This window comes from Poecilia reticulata, chromosome 3, assembly GCF_904066995.2.
Source record: "Poecilia reticulata chromosome 3, P_reticulata-male-v2, whole genome shotgun sequence".
Taxonomy (NCBI): domain Eukaryota; kingdom Metazoa; phylum Chordata; class Actinopteri; order Cyprinodontiformes; family Poeciliidae; genus Poecilia; species Poecilia reticulata.
Genome location: NC_088832.1, coordinates 18,994,793 through 19,017,031, shown reverse-complemented (window position 1 = coordinate 19,017,031; position 22,239 = coordinate 18,994,793). Strand labels below are relative to the sequence as shown.

At 37.8% G+C, this 22,239-nt stretch overlaps 1 protein-coding gene across 3 annotated transcripts in view; it reads left to right on the top strand.

Annotated features, from left to right (window-relative positions):
- Positions 1 to 22,239, top strand: part of zfhx3b (zinc finger homeobox 3b) — a 312,657-nt gene that overhangs the window by 101,410 nt on the left and 189,008 nt on the right. For all 3 annotated transcript variants that reach the window (XM_017303941.2, XM_017303940.2, XM_008405336.3), the window contains exon 2: positions 4,736 to 4,770. The gene's annotated coding sequence lies outside the window, so the exon portion shown is untranslated. The remainder of the gene's footprint in view (positions 1 to 4,735; positions 4,771 to 22,239) is intronic.

Below are 22,239 nucleotides of genomic sequence, written 5' to 3'. Positions count from 1 at the left end.
GAACATCATTCACTCCTCTCTTGGTCACAGACTTCCAACGTCTGACTTCGTAACAAGGTACAAACTCAACATTAAATTTTCTGTTTTAATAATTAGCAAAAATGCTTCCAAAATATTTTCCCCATTCAGCCTGTTTCTCATTATCTCACAATTATTCGGTAGACTAAAAGATGTGCATCCGTGGCAGCCCAAACGATTGTAATATAAAGAATAAAATGCATTCACATTGGAATTAATCTGTTAAAATATTCCTTTTACCCGACTATTTAATCCACGGGGCCTTTTGATCACTCACCATGCAAATGGCCTCATTCAAAGATACATAAGCACACATTCAAACTGTGCAAACAACCACACCCCCCCTTTCCTTACTGATGGGGCATTTGTGTACAATCACACTTAATGTTGCATATGAATGGGCCTCTTAATGAATGGGACATGCATACGGTCTCTGCCAGCTTTGAGGGTTGAGAGCGGAGCACGTGTCCTTTCTGCCGTTTGTCACAGAAGCATGTGGAGGCTATAGTGTGCCCATCTGTTCCACCCCCCCCCACACACTCCTCAGCCACCTAATTTCTGCCATGCGCCGGCGTAACAGGCGAGCATTGTGGCAACAAGTGTCTCTACATTGCCACGCTTGCCAGCTCCCCTCACTTGGCAGCGAGCCCGCTCAGCTGCCCTGCCCTCTTGTGAGAAAAAGGCTTGATTGTGCCAGAGGGAGAGAGCCGAGGGGGCCCGACCGGGAGGAGGGACAAGGAGGGGGAGGGATTTGATTTACATACTCCAGCTTATGTGGCACTCATCTGATTTTAAACAGCTCCAAAGCAATTAAGGGTCATTAATCCTTTTGTTTGTTTGTTTTATAATTTTTTTCCCTTTTCTCCCAGAGGCATGATGCTGCAGTAGCAGCATCTGAGGCACAGTGCCACCTGTGGGGGCTCCATGTGGGAATGTCAGCTCAACACAGGGTCTTTCTCTCAGCCTTCGTTCCTATTCATGCCTACTGACACAGCTGTGCTCTGTGTGTAAACAAACACAGCAGCACCAGCTTGGCACTGCAAGGGAAGGTACTTTGGCAAAGACCCAGATCTGGAGTGTGCAGCTGGTGATGGCGTGCAGGGGCCACAGGCTGCTTATCCTAATTGTTCTAATTATGACAACAGTTTCTTTCATTTGATATAATCTGCAGAATTGAAGCACTTAATTAAATTTGTATCAGGGCAAGGCAAGTGCTAGAATGTGTTTCCACTGGAATTTTTTATTTTTTTTTGCCGGTTTAGCTTTAAGGGCTTCACTCCGTGTAATGGGAAATGCACTATAAATGTGATACAACCGCATAATATCGCAGATCATGATTCTTTATCTCGACACATGCGCTTTAATATTTTTTTTTTTGTTTTTATTTGTCCGTATATACTGTCTACCACTGAGAGCAAATGAATAATATGAAATGTTTTAGAATACATTTTCAACTATAACAGCATTCTAATGAGGGGATGTGATGAGGCAGGTATTTTAAATAAGACATAATGTAGAAAATAACATTGCCTCAAGGTCAATTGTGGTGCAGTAATGAGGGCTTGGCTTGGGAAACATTCTTCAAATATTTATTTCTGCATCATCCATTACTCACTCAGGAGGCAGCGCTGTGTTAAGAGACCCTCACTACGGTGAAAATGCATCACGGAGAGCAAAAGGAAGACGGGCATGGTGCAGAATGCGAATGTTCTCGTGTCCATTCTTGTGGCCGAACGACCCTCCTCACACGGTATAGAAAAACACTTACTGGTAATGTAAATAGCAAAGCAGCATAAATCAGGGGACACGTGCAGCCTGGGAGAGTATTGTGTAATAGTTATAGCGAAATGAAGTGGCATTGGGATCAATATCCTACTATATCTCACTCTGGCGTAATGGCACAGAGGGAAACTGGAGGCCAGGGGAGTCTGATCCCTCCACCCCACTATGGGCCTATAAATCTGCCCGACCTGCAGACTGCTTATTAAAGTACATACACAATCAGCAGCAGCCATCCAAAATAGCAAGCTTACTTACTGACCTGAAGTCAGGGGAATGGATGCCTTTACCTTGTTAAGGAGTGGGGTTACAGATTGATTGGCATTGTCTCATTATCCTGCACAGGGAGGTAAGGAAAAGTTGTATTATTTATAACATTGAAATAATTTACTACTGAACATTGCAAATATGTTTTAACTGTTACAGAGTTAAACCAACTTAATAACAGTTAAATATTTTTCTTAAATTAGTACTCGTTTTATCTTTTAAGAGACGCATGTCTTAATTCTTCTTAGCAGTACACTTCTAAGTTGAATAAAAATAACTTGTAAATCTTAAATTCCTTTCCCGTTAAATCAGGAATTACAACTTTTTGAGATCCCTGACCTTGTTAGCTAAACCTAGGACTGATTACAAGAATATGAATAGAGCTTACCTGACAACAGGAAGTAGAGTAAGATATTTTTAAAGGCAGGTTAATGCCTGTAGCATCACCAAGACGAGTTGCATGAATGGTGGCCTCATTACTCCTTTATAAAAGTTTTGCATGTATGCTCGTACATTTATCAAGCCACATATTTCATAAAATGTTAGGCATGTCCAAGTGGAAGTCTCTTTCAATGAGTCAACTGAAATTCCTTCTGGATGAGTTAATTAAACATGACGTTTCAAATGTTAACGTTTAATCAGATTTTTGTGGTCAAGCACCAACAAGCGGTCCGGTTTGATAAGATTACGTTGGTCATGACAGTTGAAACTAAATGTTTAAATATACAATGTCGATAGACACAAACACATCGTTTCTCAACGCCCGACATTAACTGTCCATTTACTGTTATGGACAGTTACGATTATTCAAATTTCCTCTATGTCAAATGCCAGGTTAATTAAGGACACAATATTTGAGAAATATTTGTATTAGTTTGTCCACTTTCAAAATTTTTTATAGACTTCTTTACTGTTTAAAGTGTATGACTTTGATCAGATATTTTGGGTATACTTCTCTGTGATAAATGATGCTTTTTACTCTTTTTTCGGGGGGTTGATTTACACTTTTTGTGCCAAAGCGTATTCATTTCTGGGACACAGAACTCTTCTCCTTCTTGGCCTGTATGAAGGCTGGACATTTCTATGATGTTTATACTTGCACATATTTGTTTATACAGACGAACTGCGCACCTTCAACCATCTGGAAATGGAAATCCAATGTTCCAATGGCAGATTTATTTTGATTTTCCCATAAATAAGGAGTGTGTTAAAATACAACCATAAGTGTTTCTCCATGTGAGTTAAGCTGCCTTCCAGTTACCTCACAAGTGAGAGCTCAGGAATGGATCTGATGTCAGACCTGAGGTAATGGCATTCTGGTTAAGAAGTTGGAATTTCAACACAGCGATGCTCAAAAACATTGTTTTCAAACATAATTTTAGGCTTTACTTTCTATAAGCAAATACCACTATTAATTTGTTAAAGTTATAGTTGCAGGCACTAGGTAACATTGATTTTAGGAGCACTTCTTGTATTCTAAAATACACATTTTCACCATATCTTGTTGATGCCAGGAGCGGCCATATTGAAATGCAAAGTTGTGGGTAGTCGGAGTTACTCCCAGTTTCCCAGTGGGAAATCTGACTTGGGAGGGCATTCCAGTTGATTTTTCTGATGGGAAAGTCGGAATTTTCCAGTTCCAAAAGCAGCTAGAATGTGGAATTAACCTGTCACAGGCTTACAAAGCCATGACATCAACCATCATATAAGCTTTTTCACATTGTTTAAAAGTACAGTAATATCTGAGGTTATGTCAACTTCTGTCCTTGGATATTAGATCTGAAAATTCTCTGTTCTCTCATTATTAATGAGCAAATATAATTAAGTTTTCCTAAGGCAGAAATATTTTGTCTCATTTAATAGATAACAAAAAAAGGGCTATGTGTTTTTTTATGCAACGTATGTATACACCTGGCTCCAACTCAATATACAAATTGAATTAAACAATATGTATGTTGTTTAATGTTTTAAAAATGCCATTAGTTTATGACTGCATGAGTGTCATTTTTGCAATAACATTCATTGGAAACGGAAAAGGATGCCACTGCATGTTGCAATTTCACTATGTACAGTCTGTTAGTGTGCAGATCACTTTGTATTCTCGTGAGACGTTTGCGGGTGATCATTCGAGTGGGAGAAGTACATTTTAAACAAGTAAGGGACAGTGCATTGGACTGTCTAAAGTGCTGTAATAAAGTGGTCTAAATAATGAAAATGCCGTCGGTGTATGAAAGACGAGTAGTTTTTGATTTACATTTAGATTTTCTCTGACAAAGATTGTATTTTTTAACATAGCTTTTATGTATTTTTTTGCATAATGTGTTTGTAGATTGTCCTTTTATCAACCTCAGGTTGTAATAACTTTATAAAAAAGAATACAGAACCTGAAGGCAGAAATAAGTGCAAAATACCAATATAATGGCTGCCTGTGATTTTCCAAATTATTCAGGTTTTATCCATTTATTTATAAGATCTTGTTGAAGCTTAGCACAGCCCTGAGGCAGAAGGATGTTGGCAAAAGGTTGCGAATTGTAATTGTAATAAAATAAAAGGAAAAACAAGAACAATGGTTTACTTCAGTATTATCTGAGATCTTTTCTTTCAGTAGGTTATTTTGTGAACTGCTGAAGACTGTGAACAGTAAAAAAAAAACATGTCTTGTATTTTACAGGACCATGAAGACACCTTTGCCCTGTTTCAGAGTGGGTAAGTGATTCTTTTACACATTCTTTTTTTATTACTTGAAATCTTTTTCTCTGTGGAAAATTAGAATGTTTAAACAGGATCTTGAGAAACAAGATCCTTTGATTTGAATGAAGCAATAATGATTTGGAATGTGAAGTATGAGCGATGCTTCAGAGAATAAATACATCAAAAATATCAATTGAATATTATTATAATGTAAATACCAATTACATTGAACCAGTAAAATCTTCTCATTTACTATGGAGGTTTCCTCCTCAAATTTTGACTGTTTAGCCAGGTCTAAGTATTTAAAGTACACCATTTAATAAAATCTTAGACAATAATTAAAATTCATCACAGGTCAAAAGCCAACAAAACCATAATAGATTAAATTTATAAATTATTTGGGGTTTTAAAGAAACAACATTTGAAAAAACAAAAAAACAACAACATGGACCATAGTCCACTCTTCTGGTGTCTTATAAGGTTGACCTTTGGCATGCTAACCTTGGCATGCTACCCCATTTAATAGACCAGCTGATTATTCATTCATTCAGTTTTGTCAAACCTTTGCACCTTGTGGTAGCCGACGGTAAGCATGAGCTCCTTTAATCAATTCAGTCCACATCTAAAAATTAATATACGGTTTAATGCCTACAAAATAGAGAAAGGCTATATAAAGACATTGAAGCTCTTCCACCATGCAATTTCCACTCTCTGAAATGTCATTAAAATTAGAGGAGATGTGAAAGTCAAGGGAAAATTTCCAAGAAAACTTTCACATATAGGTACATGTGGTAGACAGGAAAAGTGTGCAAAACCTGTAGGGACCTGCTGGAAAACATCAGATATGTAGTCTCTGTGCAACACTGATGCATAAATAGCTTCAATGTGGAAGAGCAGAAATAATAATGACTTAAAAAATAACCTACCTGGGACTGTTTCACAAGATTCAGAACTTAACATCTGAATAATTATATTGTAAATAAATCTGCTTGACACAGTTTCATATACTGATTCAAAATGAGTCACAGTGGAAGCAGCATTTGTAAAACCTTACATAATGCTGTCTACCTTGCTTACTTACAACATGGAATATGCCAGAAACTCCTCCTCTTTGAAAACACCTAACACCTTTAATATACATCTAAAAGTGAAACAATAAAACATGTACAATGTAAAACAACAGGCTCAAGGCTTAAACAAATGTTGAGATCATCAGTAAACAACAATTTCACTAATTACATTTTTTACATACTGAGAAAATCCAATATTATTTCAACAGTTACCATAAATTACTTTTAATATCTTACTTTCTACTGCGTGTATGTGCACACCGGGTCATATTTCAGGCACACAACTGTTTGTATGTCAACAAGTAGCTGAGTATTTTTTATTTATATATATTTTTTGCCATAGTTGTTGATGAGCAATACAATAATTTTCTCATCATCTCTTACACTACCAAGTCTGGAATAAAGGGATTTGTTTGGAAATGGATGCCACAAATCTGCTCTGGACTTCATAAAGATATGAACTGGCTCTGTCCGGTAATGGTAGCCACAGTCATTTTCTGTTTCAGTTCTCCAGCAAAATAGTACGTTAATTACATCTAAATGGGTAGTACTGTTGAAATTTTGTTTTTATCTGCTGACAAGACGAATGGCAACACAGTATGAAATAATGTGATGCTCTATTAAAAAAAAAAAAAAAAGTGACTCCCAAAGCAATTGTTTTTAAATTCAATGCAAAAAAAGAAAGAAAGAGGAGTCACATGTCAGTTATGAAAAGTGTTCTATGGTTAAAAGTTGTGCATAAGAAAACATTCACATGATTAGGTGAACAGATATTAAGCAGCACTTTTTTTTTTTTTATGTGCCATACCTTCTGTACCCTGTGGTGGCAGTAGTTTACAGGACGTCCTGTCAATGTTGGAGATTCTCATTTTGTCTTGCAGTAATTACCATCTGAGTGGAGGTGTCCTACATGTAATGGGAAAAAAAATGCAGATGTCATAAGGTCAGTTAGGAGAAATAAACAGAATTTCTATAATAGAAAAATTAGTTGATGCCAAAAAAAAAACTTGAAAGAATGTAACAGATGTTTCTGAATGTTGTCATTATTGCTGCCAACTGTGTACAAAATGTGTGATCCTAAATATTATGTTTGTATCTGACAAAACATGCCTAATATTTGTCTGATCTGCCAGTCGGTGGAAATAAAAACACAGTTGATGAGATTAACCCCTTCCAAACAGCTGAAAACAATACAATATTACAAAAACAGGTTAATCAGAAGCAAAGATATTTATTTTACTCTAAATTGTGGAAACAGAAACTTTTTGTCATTTGAAAAAAATATTTAGTCTTTTGTTTTGATTATTCTGTAGGAAAATATTGTGTTTCTTGTTCTAATTTAGACAATGTCTAGAGACAATCTGAATAAAATATTTGAGTAACTTAAAAAGTAAAAATTGTAATAAATAACATCCATTGTTGTGTCAGAAAATCTAAACATGAACCAAGTTAATTATTTATTTAAACTTTATTCTATTGCATTGTTTTATACCGGACAGGATTGAAAAATCATAAGCTTGTGCAATAAGAAGTTTGAAGTTAAATAAATAAAATAAAAATAAATAAAATCCAAATTGAATTTAGAATTGGGAATTTTGAATTTACATTTAAAAATAGATAAAATTATTATGTTAGTCAAACTGGGCATTCCCTTTACAATCTTACACAAAACTAGGACTTCTAAATTCACACCAGTACGAGGTTAGACTGATGACGAGGCTCTCTGATCAGTAGATATGTACTGCAAATTTTTTTTGTAAGACCACATCGAGATTTAAAATAAATGACAAATCAAGAAATACTCTCTAAATCTTACATTTAGTGATCTGTGAACTTGACCTATAACAAGCCTTTCCCCTCACACCCACCTTTCCACGCACACACACACCCGCACACACACACACACACGCACACGCACCCACACACACACACACACACACACACACACGCACACACACACACACACACACACACACACACGCATTCTTCTCTCCACTGAGTGTGTGTGTTTGTCTGCGAGTCTGTCACTGTCCATGGTCTTGACCTTGCTGGAGGTCACCAGACAGTGATGACAGTGGTCTCCTTGTTGGAGTAAATGTTTTAGCATGAAAACTGACCTGGAAGAGAAAATGATCACAAACCAGCCTGCAGAACAGCTACTGTTTTTATTCACTACAGGTGTTCCCACAATGCAGACCTGATTTTTGGAAATCGCATGTAAATATTCAGTCAGCCTGACCTTTTGGTCTGTCTGTGTGAGGATCTTTGACCAGTGTCTGACCTATAATCCGCTCCTAAATGATTTGACAATAGAGAGACCTATTGATCTCGTCAGACCCCGTTGCAAAGGGTCAAGAGCCTGATGTGCAGTGCAGCTCTTCTTAGTGTGTTTAGGTAAAATGGAGTCACCAATACTGAATGAGGCACCTTTGTCTTTCCACAACCTGCAGTGTTTGTGCTGCTTAATAAGTGGATCAGGCTTCTGTTTCCATTCTTGGGGCAGAGAGGCTTCATACGTCAGCTCCTACGTCACTTGCTTTGCTGCATTAGTAATGATTACAAAGAAGCTCTGTGCTAAAATTGAAAAAATAACACATTAGGAGTCATGTGGCAGGCTCAGGAAATGGCTTCTTTTTCTCTTTAACACAGCACAAATTGCTTAAAGTAAAACGTATGCCTACAAGCTCTGGTTACCTTTGCTATTAAACATGCTGCTTTTAACATTATAAAAAAAAGAAAAGAATAACTGCATACTCTTTCTCAGAGCTCTCGCTGCAGCCCCTGGGTGGCTCCTCTGGGTTCACAAAGAGACGCTTTGGCAGCTCCTACATCTGGCCAGACAGAGAAAACATGGAGAGATTCTCCTGCTGACCACTAGTCTCCCCATCTTGCGTAATAAAACCATCCCTTGCTCTCTTTTTTTTCTTCTCTCCCTCTCTCTCGTGCTCTCCTGGATTCTTTTGGAGTGACTGCTGTTGGAGCAACATCTGGAATCAGCAGCAGTTTTCTTTCCCTGTGTTTTTTTGGGGGGAGATTTAGGCCCCCGATAATCCGTCTCCCTCCTCATTAAAGGGGCTGAATAAACACAGGCCTCTTCCAGTTGTTCCTATGAATTTCCTTACCAGGCGTCAGGAGACCGAAGTGGGGGCTACTGGATCAAAGCTGCCGGCAGCCGTGGGTGAAAAGAGTGAGAGTGCGTTCCGGGGTTGGGCCCATTACCTTTCTCCCCGGGAACCCTGGAGACTCCTAGGTCACTGGCTGTCAGCTCTTTGGCCCAAACTCAGCAGAGAGAAGAAAGAGTAGAGGAGAGAGAGAGAAAAAAAGAAAACAGATTTTTTTTTTAACAGAAGTTGCCTAGAGGAGATGCACAGATGTTGTATTGTCTGTGTGCTTAAAAGAAGGATAGCAAATTAAGAAATGCAATGCTGAGATTCTTGAATTTTCTGTAATGTTGTGTCTGCATTTTTTTTTCCAAGTGTGTTTTTAAATAAGTGATCACTGATGATGTCTATCAGGTAGGATTTGTTTTTGTCCGAGGGGTTTAACATGAGCTCTCTGTGCATTTGTCCGACTTTGGCGTGTTTGGCTGATGATTGATGATTGAAGACTGGAATCTGTAGAGTTTAGAGATCGGGTGAAACTTTCGGGCCCGTCAAGCCGTCCATGAGCAGCTTTTGTACATTTTGAGGTTGCTTTGTTCCACTGCAGGAGGTCATTGTTTGGTTGTTGCCCTGAACGTAATGGTTCACATGAAATCCACACCAAAAAGGCTTTTTGTATTTTTTTTAGAGTCGAACTGGATATAGAGCTGGTCAGAGTTGTTGCCTATGTTCACGTCTGCCTCTAAAATGATGGATGCCTTTGTCTCCTGTGGGTGAAGGTCCAGGAAAAACAAAACAACAAAAAAAAAACCCCAGCATGGCATAGATGAAACAAAATACACTAATTTCTTATTTTATCTCATTGACTCTTCTAAATTCCCAAGGAACTGTTTAAATTATACTTTAATCCCAGAGCTATAACTGGAAATGTGGCTTTGTTTTTTTGACAGATGAAACAAAGGCTGAACTTTTCAAAAATAATGTCTACTGCAAAGTATGGTGAGAGATCTGTGATGCTGCGGGCCTATTTCTCCTCCATAGGTATTGGAAATCATGTTCTTCTGTATGCCAGATTTTAAATTAAAAAAAATCTTGGCTTTCTCATTATAGTAAACATAGCTTTGTCAAGGATATCTCGGCAAAATTATGATCCAGAATTTGTGGGCAAATCAACACAAAATGGTTCACTAGACAAGGAAAGCAAGTATCTCTCAGAACCCAGACCTGAATCCTATAGATAACCTGCTAGAGATGCCAGAAATTGTACTCAAGCAAGAATAGCACTACTTCTATATAAATTAGCTCAAACATAGATAAAAAGAAGTAATAAAAAAAATCACAATATTACAGTAAAAAAATAACAATATTACAAAATTACACATTCGACTAGAAGAAAACAACATTTTCAAACCTCACTTTTCCACAACACAAAACTTTTGGAATCAATGCGTAAAGCAAGCATATGGTAGTAAAACAATCCACTTACAATTTATACTCTTTATTTTATCTCCAAAAAGACACAACAGATGGAAAATAAAACAAAATAAACTGTGAACCTGCAGTTTTGATTAAAACATGTTTTTTTTTATTGTTCAGTTAAGTAACTCAAGGTGGGTAGTTAGAATTTTTATGCAGTTAAGAGTAGTGTAACTTCCTAATAATATTATTCAAGTAGAAGTAAAATGCATGGCAGAGTAAAATTACTACTAGAAGTACTTTTTTTTTCTAAAATGCTACTTAAGTAAATGTTACTGGATAAATGAAACTAGTTACAACCCACCTCTGTTCAGCTATGAGGTGAGTTTAAGAGAAGAACATTTAAGAGAAGACCCAAGATTCGGGAGGATCTAGAGATATTGTGAAATAAATTGTTAAATATCACTCTGTGTTCTCCAGCTGTGGGAAGTGTTATTGGAGAAGAATAACTGTTATTGACAGCCAGGGTGCCAGCAGTTCTGCCACCGGTAATTGTCTTAAAAACTGCAATTACTTTACATGAAATGTTGAGCAAGACTGTGCTTCTCCAATAAAATCAAAATTTATTTTAAGCCATTTTACACATGTTTTTCAGGAGTGATTTCAAATTTATTTGTATCTATTTTTTCCCTACCAAAATGGGGTAAAGAAAAAATGTAAAGAACTTTTTTTTGTGTTAGCCCTCTAACATGTTGAAAAAACATGGTGCGAATGTATGTGTGCCTCTCTAATGCAGTGACCCCAGAGTAACATTAATTTTCTAATTCCCTCACACGTCCTGGCAATCGAGTTATAGGTTCGCTTCAAAAGTTTGCAGTAGAGGCAATTAAAGAAAAACCAGAAACCTTAGAAATAGGAGCAGGGTAATCAACATAGGAAAAGGGTGATGCCTTGGACTGCAATTGTTACTCACTTACTCAGAAAGATGATAAAATTGATCAAATTGCATCCCCCATGCTCCAAAGGAAAAAAAAAAATGCCAGTATTAAATGGTCAATGTAATTAACTTGCTTGGCCACTAGCTGCGTGATGGGAGCAGCTGCGGCTGGATATAGTGTTTGTGTTTGTATATGTGCACTCTGCGTGTATGTGTACAAATGGCCCTGTGGTCATCATCAGGCCCCCATCAGCCCCTCCATTAGTTACTGAGCTGCGGGTCTGCGTTGCAGCCCACCTGCACTGAATACAGATGAGGGTAGGAGAGCATGGACTGCAAGCGCAATGAAGACAAACACGCACGTGAGCTCTCACAAAAGACGGCATTACCATATTATCTGCTTTGACACGCCGTGACATATTTTGAAACACAGGCTCGCAATTAAAGCCGAGACAGAACTGTTGCATCATGGGCTTAAATTAACCGCGAGACCATTCAGCTGCTTCTGTATGTTTCCTCTGGCTGACACAAAACATCTGTCACTGAACAAACACCGGAGCTTCTGGAGACCACTTTATCTGACGCCAGCACATCATAGCTTACACGTTCTGAAATAACGTCACACACAGCAGAGTACACACACCGGCAGCCATGCACAAAGGCAAACATGGCTGCGCGGCGATCTCCTTCTTCTCCCAGAGTCGCAGGCTCACACGCTCGTGACAAGAAATCTGCTGGCGGTCATTACGTCGGGGCCGAGTAAACTCGGGGCCGCCACGCTGACAGATAGCGTTTTCACGTGCTCTGCTCCTGCGAGAAGCAGGTGTTTGTGATCCATAAGACACTGCCTTAAAATTTTAAAAACAAATGGTTTTGGTTTTAGGCTATGTGCAAAATTTTATTTTAAACAATGACCTTAAGCTGTATTCTGATTTAAATCCATATGTCCAAATGGGGGAAAAAAAAAAAAGAATTAGCTGTCCAGAATGAGATCAAGGCTAGAGAGCAATGTTTTACCCTGGAGTTCAAGCAGAACCTGTAGGGCATGGGGACTGGGGGAAGGAGAGAGAGGCTGTGTGATGGCTTCAGTGTGTCTCTGTGGCAGTGCAATGGGACTCTTGGGAGACCCAGGTCAGGAGCCCCCGCCTCCAACTCCCTCCCACCCCCACATTACTGTGCCATTTAAAGCCACCCAGCATCTATTTCCTCCAATAAAAACTAATAACCTTTTCTGTCGGAAATCACGGCAGCTCTTGAGTGCTGGAGCAGAGGCCTGGCTGGATGGCCTGTAATTGCGGCCCTGTAGTTTCCCTTTAGTTTATTTTTTGCACTGTTTTGGATTTGATTTTTTATTTTTTTTTTACCCTGTCCTCTTGGTGCTCTGAGCTTTGTGGCTGATTGCCTGTACAGCTCACCCCACACTCAGTAATCAGACAGGAGCTAGAGAGGGGGCAAAACAGCAACTCAAGGACCTTTTATAATTGGGAGGGATTTGGGGGGCAGTATGACTTTACATTTGGTGACAGAATTGGTTGTGATGGTGACCGCACACGCCGAATAACAGGCATGCCAAAGCCCTCTCTGCAGTCCAGTCATTGTGAGGCGGCTATGAATAGTTTGTACATGTTTGTATTCTTGTTCTGGAACTGTCCATTTGCCACTGAGACTGGCATATTTGGTAATGGGCTAAAACCATCCATCTCCACATTTTGCACACATTTTCACCAATGCCTGAATGATACTCCACCATTCATTTGTGGTAATGTTTTATAGAAAGGTTGTTATTTCAAATATTCAAAGTGTCAAATGTTGGTTATGCTCTTTGCGTTTTTTGGCAGTGTTTTCAGCTTGTTTTGCATTTGTTTAAGTAACGTGGGATGGAAATTGGTTTTAAAGCACCGCTCGGTACATGTGACTGACTTTGTGACCACCGGCAGATGAAGTAACATTGCTCTTACTGTTGCAATATTTTTCTGCAGAAAACATAGAATATGACTCTCACACAGGTACATCTCATCGTACACACCTACATAATTTTACAGACAAGTCCCATTTTCCACCTGGAAACAGAACCTCCCAGCATAAACCTGATCATGTCTAAACAGAACAGTGGAGGAACCCACCAACTAGTAAAAATATAAAAACCAGTTATTAAACTTAAATAATCATCTGAGGTACACTAAAAATAGTTTTTTAATCCATAAAGGGCTGGTAGAATATTCAACATTTATTGATTATAATATAATATTTTTCATGGAGATGTTTACTATAAAAAAAACACTTTTCTCTCTATTAGAGAGATTGCATGTTTCAACTTAAAATAATTTGATATCTAAATCTCGCTCTTTGTGGTGGTTGTAGTTATAATTAACAGTTTGCTCAAAAATATTGAAGAGTTTATTTCACTATACCAAAATCAAATACCGTTCATTCAAGAGTGTCCTGCACCGGAGTGAAGTTCAGTGGGCTCAGGATGATTTGGTGGACAAAGGAAAGTTAAATCTTTGAGCAGAACTAATGTTTGGGTTGTAACAACTGCTTTGGTTTGAATTATTTCACAAGGTTTTTCAGTAAGTTGGTTTGGCATCATATTTTGATAGACTTGCAATCATCTGTACTGTCTAAGTTTTTGTTTTTGCATTCATATATTCTCATAAGGCTGCCTAGAGATGTTTGAACAAAGAAGCCACAGTCCAGCTTTTTTTACAGACAATACAGCAATACTTAGCATCCGTAAAAGAGCAAATGTTCATGATTTCCACAATATTTGGCACACTTTTGGCATATCTGTGTAAGAGGGCTAATTTTCTCTTTTGATCTTGCAGAGCAAGATAGTTCTGGGAATTTAAGAAGTGCTGCAAACTAAAATTTAAAACACAGATGTCAATGGCTGCTTTGTCATCTGTGGACTACAAACTGTGGTCAGATGAGCTCGATTTGTTGCTGGATATTTTTTCACTTAAAGCACTGAACTTGACAAGAAACTTAGAGAAATTCAATTTGTGAGTTAAACATTGTAATGACAGATCAATAGTAATTATGGAGCCTTCATGCCTGACAAAAGACAGCACTGTGTGTATAAACTACTGCTTGTGACCTGTGTGAGCACAGTTATGAATGTGAGCATGGGCTCTTGTCAGTGTGGGTTAATTAGAATTAGAATTGTGTAATGTAGGGCTGTATTTTTCAGGCACATGAAACCTAACACTGCAGTGGTGTCAATTTATGGGGCTTTATTTATTCATAAAACTGGTCCTTTTAGCTAACTAAGTCTTCCTTGCAAAAGAAAAAACTGATTGTATTGTTGAGAGGCTTCACAAAGTATTTAGGTGAGAAAAATATGTGTTGATGTTTTTGAAGAAAAATCCTACCTCTTCACAGGAGGCACTATATAATATGGCATTTTCAGGAGTTTTTCTACCACTAATTCATGCTAAAATACAAAAAAGCAAATTCACTTTACATGTTCTATATTTTTCCCCATTCAAAACTGGTTTAAGTTTGCTTTGTTATAATAAAAACATTTTCATTTCTTAATTTCATCATTCAGTGGACTTAATCAGTTTAACAAGTTTATTGTTTATCACATTAAAATCTTTCCACCTGCAGAATAAATTGAAAATAGGCTTATTTAATAGAAGACTTATGATTCTAACATGTGGTTTGATTGCTTCAAATTTGCTGCAATTACAAATTCAGGATGAATTTCTCAAGCCAAAGAAAACCATAGTCATCACTTACATTTTGTAGCATTTATTACTTGTCTCAGTAACATAAATAAAATATAAAAAATAAAAAAAAGAAGAAGAAGAAGAAAAAAAAGAGGAACCCTGGAGTGTTTTCTAAATGGCAAAAATGAAAAAAGACAAACACTGAAAAATGAAATTTGGTGGTTTACTTCAGCCTTAACAGAACAGACACACACACATATAAGGGAAACTGTCTCTTTTTCACAAACTAGTTGCTCAGCATTCTATGGCTATTACTGCCTGACTGAACTTTTCACAAAACGGCACACCTTGTCACTGAAAGTGAAAGTGATAACCAAGTCCATGAGCACATGCTACAAACTTGCTTTTGCATCTTTGCTTAAAACAATAAAAACTGTTGCCAATTTTCCAAAAAAAAAAAAGATTAATAATAATAATAATAATAATAATAATAATAATAATAATAATAATAATAATAATAAAATAACTCTTTTGATTAGAGAACTCCTGTCCAATATACCTGTCTATCTCACAAGAGCTCAAGCACAAAAAATATGCAGTTTTCTTTGTGTAATCTGTAATTGCTTTTTTCCTTAATGATTTATTTTGTACTTTTATTTGTGGATGCACTGGTTAAATGTATATTACTTCAAAAAAATGTTCTAAAACAGGCTCATCACCACTTAGTTTTGGGTTTAAGGCCATACAACATTTGGGGCTCTTCATCCTTGGACTTTCCCTTAACTCCCTTTATCTTTTCAAAAGGTTATGTCGAACTGAACGGACTCTGTTCAGTTCAGAGTGTTTTTAACCTCCTATATTTTTTGACAAATGCGGTGCTGGCCACTTTTATTGGCACTCCTGGTGAAGATAGGTCAAACCCCCTTTAAATAAAAGAAACTAACCTTTAAATTGAGCAAATCTATTTAGTGGTGTTAAGAAATAATTAGCACACTAAAAGGAACATTTTGACCATTCATTTTTTCCACACTATTTTTTCCATGCACCTTTCCCTTCAGCTCAACCCACAGATTTTCTCTTGGATTTAGTTCCTGTGACTAAGATGGTCATGAAAGAAGGTTTAGATACTCGGTACCAAATAATTCTTGGCTTTCTGACGTAGACCATCAGATTCTTCTTTAAAGTGTCTCAATATTTCACAGAGTTATTGATGCTGCACACTCCAAAAATTACCCCAGGGTCTTTAAAAGAGAAACTGGCTCATAACTTTATAGATCTTTTGGCATATTTTACAGTTATCACGAGATACTTTTCCACATATTCATCCTTTGTTTCGTGCCAGACCCAACTGGCCGTCCTACCCACTGTCCGCTGCAGCAAAATAAAGGTGGATCCTTTTACATGCCAGGTAGTGGCTAAAAAAAAGGCCTCTGTGTCACATCATATATATACCCCATATAAACATGGGATTTTCCCCCATTGAATAAATGTCTTCAGGGTAAAGGTTATATAGTGAGGTTAGGGAAGTGCAAGGAGAACTATGCTTTTATGGGTTTTTACAAAACGTTATCAATGACAGTCTTACCCGAATTGCAAGGCTCTGATTGCTTACTGTAAAAGATACTCAGTTTCATTTCAAACTGTTTTCTTTCAGCTTTTCTGAGGTGGTAATACTGAAATCGCATTCTCAGTTTTTTTTTTTGAAAACCTGACACGTTTGTCTTGTGTACCGTTGTCTGTTCAGTTGAAACAAATGAACAACACCAACATTTTTCTTGGGAGGTAGAATTGCCAGGAAAGCAATTAGACAATTACAGTTTGTTAATCTTTAAACGGGTACTAAAGCTGTGTACAAAAATGAAGTTGACGGCTACATTAGAGAGAAAACACTATCACAAACTTTGAGCATCATATCTAAGATACTCTGAATATGACGTGATGCAACTAAGTAAAAGGGTTGCTTTGCCTAATAAATCGACCTTTTCCGCTTGCTTCTCTGTGCTTTGTTCTCTCTATGTATTTCTGTTTTTGTGTTATGCACTATCACCGCATGTTTGTGTGCACACTTCCTTAATTGCATTAAGAGGATGACGCACTTTCTTACTCTGTTTAAGCTCACTTTAATTGCCTCTGAATGGTGCTCTGGGGAGGCAGGGACTGACTGTACAATGTGGACATGCAATTAGCTAGCTTTCATAAGACGCTCCGGGGAAAAAGAGAGGGTTTCAGTTCATGGAGGAATTTCACACAGAAGGCAGCAAATGCTATTTTGTGTCATTGATGTGGTGGCATCTTGATGGAATGGCATTTCATTCTTTAAAAAAAAACTGAGACTTATAGAAGAACCAAATAGAGAAAAATTGATTCACCAAGAAAGAGGAGAAAAAATGGGCAGAAAAACACCAGCATATATAAAAGGTTAGGTGCACTTAGAAAAGAGGCGAAAAAAAGATGGATATGCAAGCAGGTGTGATAGGAATAAAATACATTAAAAAAAGAAGCATTTTGCCATTGTGAAATAATCACCACTCAAAAAAATGTTGAGATTACCCTGAGGTTTAAATTCACATTAACATTTTATGTCATTCAAGTTGTGTTTGTATGATTTGTAGCCAGTTGTTCTATAGTCCTGTCCATATCTTGAATAACAATACTACCAGTTTCGCAGTTTGCTATGTCTGATCATTACATGAACCGAGAAAAATACTTTGTAAACAGAATCAGTGATAGCTACCATAGCTTAGCATTTAGCTTCTAGCTGAGATAACCATTTAGCATGTTTTAAGGAATATGTGGACATATATAGTTATTGAGGCGAGAGAAAAGGAAAAATAGCACTAAAATGGAACAAGTTAATGTTTTAAGACTGTCAGTGCTCAAATTGCTTATTAGAAGGAAATTTGAATGACCTAAATCTCGATAACCTTCAGCTTTGGCTTCCTCTAAGATTTCTAAGCTCCAGCTTGGAACAGTTTTAAGCATCAACAATGAAAAAAAAATAAAAATATTTATGTAATTTTATCCTAAACTAATTTATCTCTCTGCCCAGCCACACGTCTTGCTTTAGTCATTCTTAAGGACAGCAAAAGTGCCAATAAGCAAAGGTAGCCGTGATCAGATGGGAGCCTTTGCAGCACGGTGGTGGAAACCAGTTGAGGTTATGTTGTGTGGCTAGTGGCTGGGAAAGTCGTTGGCTTGGAGCAAGACAGTGGTGGCAAGACCAGTTGGAGGAATAAAGCGGCAGGGCATTGTGTGTGGAGCTGTCTTCTCTCTCAGGATGGTGGAAGTAGCACTGGTGTGTTGGCAGGATCAGAGGCAGCGTTTCTTTTGGGGTCTCTACGATTGTTTAGATTCCTTTCTGCATTTTTTCAGATAAGCCAGGGTCAACATTTAATCTTTGACCAGAATGCAGCAGCCCAAATGCTAAGCTCTGAATATTGACTTTGGACTCAGGGTTACTGCAAACATGCAGTGCCTTTCTTCTCCACCAGAAAAGATGGGGTCTCACAAGACTGCGTCGCGTCATTGCAGTGCCCTACAGTAAAGTGACAGACTTCCTTCAAGGGTAGGATTTGGTAAAACATTATGTCACAGTGAAACTCCTTATCTGCTTTTTTTTAAACTGAAAGTGTGTCATTACAGTGCATTCTGGGATTCAGAGTTTTTATACCAGTCTCTTTGTTCCCCGTGTGTAATTCAGTTCTTCATGACTGCGTCCCAACAGCACATCCTTTCTACTCAACAAACATGATAACCAAACGGAAAACATTTGTGAAGAACTTAATGCACATTAAAAATACATAAATGCGAAAACACTTGTAACCCTATTTTTTTAAACTCTTTCTGAGCATGTAAAAACTTTCAAAGATTTAGTGTTCTGCCATTTTTTGTTACACTCATGTACATGTCTCATGCAATCAAACAAATATTCTCAGAGAAAGAACACGCATAAATAAATCAGGGAGTTTTTGAAATAATGTTTTCGGTTGTCGAAAGAAGTGGGGGAAAAGTCACTTAATTAATTATTAATTTTCAAATAATTAACTGTGATTAATCAAACCTGGAAGTGATTCTCATCAGATCTCTAAAATGAAGAGATTAAATTTATCCAGCCTCTCCGACAACACAAAAGAAGCTACAGGATCTAAAAAGCAACAAGGAATTCGGGAATAGGTGCAAAAAAAAAACAATCACTGATATCTGTCACTCTGGAAATGGGCGTATATGTAGACCTTACACCAGATTCCAGATGGTCATTTCTTAATAAAAAAGAGGAGATTAATATGCAAAAGTTTGAGAAAAATTTACTAAATTCGGAAATACATAATTCTCAATCATTTGCAAAGGGTTAAATTACTAAAGTATTTTTTTCTATAACTGTAAACATAAATACATTGACTTCATCTAACACTGAGCCAGCTAGCAATTATATATTAAGTACCCCTGCGATCATCAGTTTATGATGCTTTATCTAGATTTTGACAAGTTTCACCATGTGTTTTCCACGTGTGCAATCTTTAAATACACAGCATTAAAAGTACAATATGTGGTTATGCGCCTAGTTAAAGATATTGTTGTAACGCAGATCAGAGACTTTTCACACCAGATAATGTGATAGGTACGTAAAGCAGAACCCACTGTCTCCTTTCTTTTGCTCTTGTAGTCATTCTCTATGCCCTTCTCCACACTCCCACCCCCACTTTTTTTTTTTTTTTTTTCATTTTTCTATAACACCCCACCACCTCTGCGCCACCCTGATACCCCTTCCTCCTGTCTTGGACAATCCTTTCCTGTGTATTGCTGTCTTTCCTGTCTTTCCTGTTCTTCCTCTTTCTCTGTCTGTCTGTCTGTCTGTCTGTCTGTCTGTCTGTCTGTCTGTCTGTCTGTCTGTGTCTGTCTCATCCCGACTCCATTCTCCCTGTCCCTCCCTCCGCTCTTCTTCATTTAATAGTGGACCTCAGAGCGGTTGCCATGTCGACCAGCCGGCATATTACTATGGCAACCACTCGGAGCGAGACAAGGCTGCTGATTAGGGAGAGATGTCTAGTGTTGCCTGGCCAGTGGAGGGTGGGGGAGAAAAGGAGGGAAACTGTTGGGGGGTGTCAGAGAAGGTGGCGGTGGGGGTTTATTATAGACCTGATCATTGTGTGTGTGTGTGCGTGTGCATGTGTGTGAGTGCGTGTGTTTGTTGGAGAGTGTGTGCTGAACGTGTGTATGTCTCAAAATAGAAATTTACAGAGGCTGGTTGGATTTCAAATAACTAGCTAAAGGACATTTTACCTTAGATTTTATATCATGGTCAGCTGCATTTATTTACTCTTCAAAGACTTTTTTGCTTTCTGTAAATACATTTGATTTAATTAATGCATTACTGCTTGAAATCTAATATGGTTTTAATTCATATTTTAATAATAACCAATAACAAAAAAAAATCATTAAAAATTACATAATCATTGCACAAGAATGATCTTATCTCCAGCATTGAAATGGAGCTCGTCTGGTTTATTTTGTGATCTCAAGGCATTCTGAACCAAACTGAACGCTGCAGGTTGCATTTGGGCAGGTTCATATCCAGTGTTATGACATGTGAGCGAGGGAGCAGGGAGAGCTTTTTAAGAGCCAAACCCGCCTCCAAGACCACTAATGAACACTGTGAGGATGCCTGAGACCTCCCAGATCCATCAGAGAAACTAATTACAAGATCCAATTAAAGAGAGGGAGAAAGAGAAGAAGGGGATAGAGAGAAAAAAGGGGGGGTGTTGGGAGGGCTGGAAGATGACGGGGTCCCTCTTTACCATTGACCAAGCCAAGCCGTCAGCTCATTCAAGACATTAATTATAGCTTATTTATTATTCATCCTTGAGCTAAATAAGAGCATGACATTTCAATAACAATAATAAGGGCAGAAAAAAGGCAGCGCAAACTACAGACTTACTAATTGCGGTACTCAGAGATTAAACGACTGGAAAAATGTTATTTACTTATTCATAACACCGAGAACAGTCATAAGAGTGGAGCGAGGCACTTTGCTGGAAATGAGTCTGAGGGGGTTCTCTCATGATCTCCCCAGTGGACATAATCCTCAATGAAACCAGGATGACATGCTTTCCTTAACAAGTGTTGTGATCAGTATCACAGGGCAAACTGTTCTCTGTGGTGGCTGAGCCTCATTAGTCCGAGGGAAGGAATTCGGTAAAGTGAGGCAAAAATGTTTACATCGGACACAATAAGAAAAATAATTAAATTAATAACTTGAAAAACAATTTTACGCCTTTTAATTTTAGCTATTTAACTGCAATATTATATCCTGCCTTTTCATATGGTGAATATTTATTTTTATTTTTTTTTTTACAAATATTGACTTATTTAACTCACGTCTTCACTCCTCCTCTTCCTTAAGCTGAACTTGCAGGCCACCTATTTGTGCTGCCAACTCTTGGCCTCATTGCCTGCGGCAGAGGTGAAGAATATCACATAATCATGAAGTGGATCAGGCATTACGCTCATCACAAATTATGAATGAGTTTTACTACGTGGCAGCCCAGTGGACTGCAGCTCGGTTTAAGTGACTGTCACAGGGGTCTGCAGCTCCTTTCTCGTTTTCTTGTTTAAACCAGCTCCCCCCCCACCCCCCCAATCTCTCGTTCCTGAAGCTAAAATTTAATAAGCCCGTCTGGGTTAACATCTGGAATCTGTGCATTACATCTCTCGTTACGTTTTCTTCTTTTTCCACCATGCATTAGGATTTACTTTAAGATCAAATAAGAGAAGTTTCTGGTTTACTCTATGAAGCTAAAAGGTCAATTTTATCCAAATCCAGTGAACCGCTGATGCATTTCACATTGAAATATACCAAGAAACAGTTATTGAAAATGAAAGGTTGGAAATAGTCTAGCTGGTATAAATCACTTAATCACATTTGAAAGGGAGATGGATTATTCTTACCCATTAACCTTTAATTATGAAGATATTTCATATTCTCTTAGGTCATTTACTTTCCAGAAATTGATATCTATGTTTGATCATAACATTAGCTTTCGTGTTGGTCCACAGGATTCAACCCTTATGACTCTGCCTGGGAAGTTATTTTGTGAAACATACAACTGTAGCCACACAATTTTGCTGTAATTTTTTTGTTGTTTTTTTTGGTTTCCATTTGAATTTTCTCCTTTAGTCATCTGAAAAGCTTTCATGGTGCTTAAGACCACTAGAGTGTACACTCTAGTGGTCTTAAGCACCACCAGTCTCCAGTCAACTGTTCAGTTCCTTGTTTCATTTTCTCTATTATA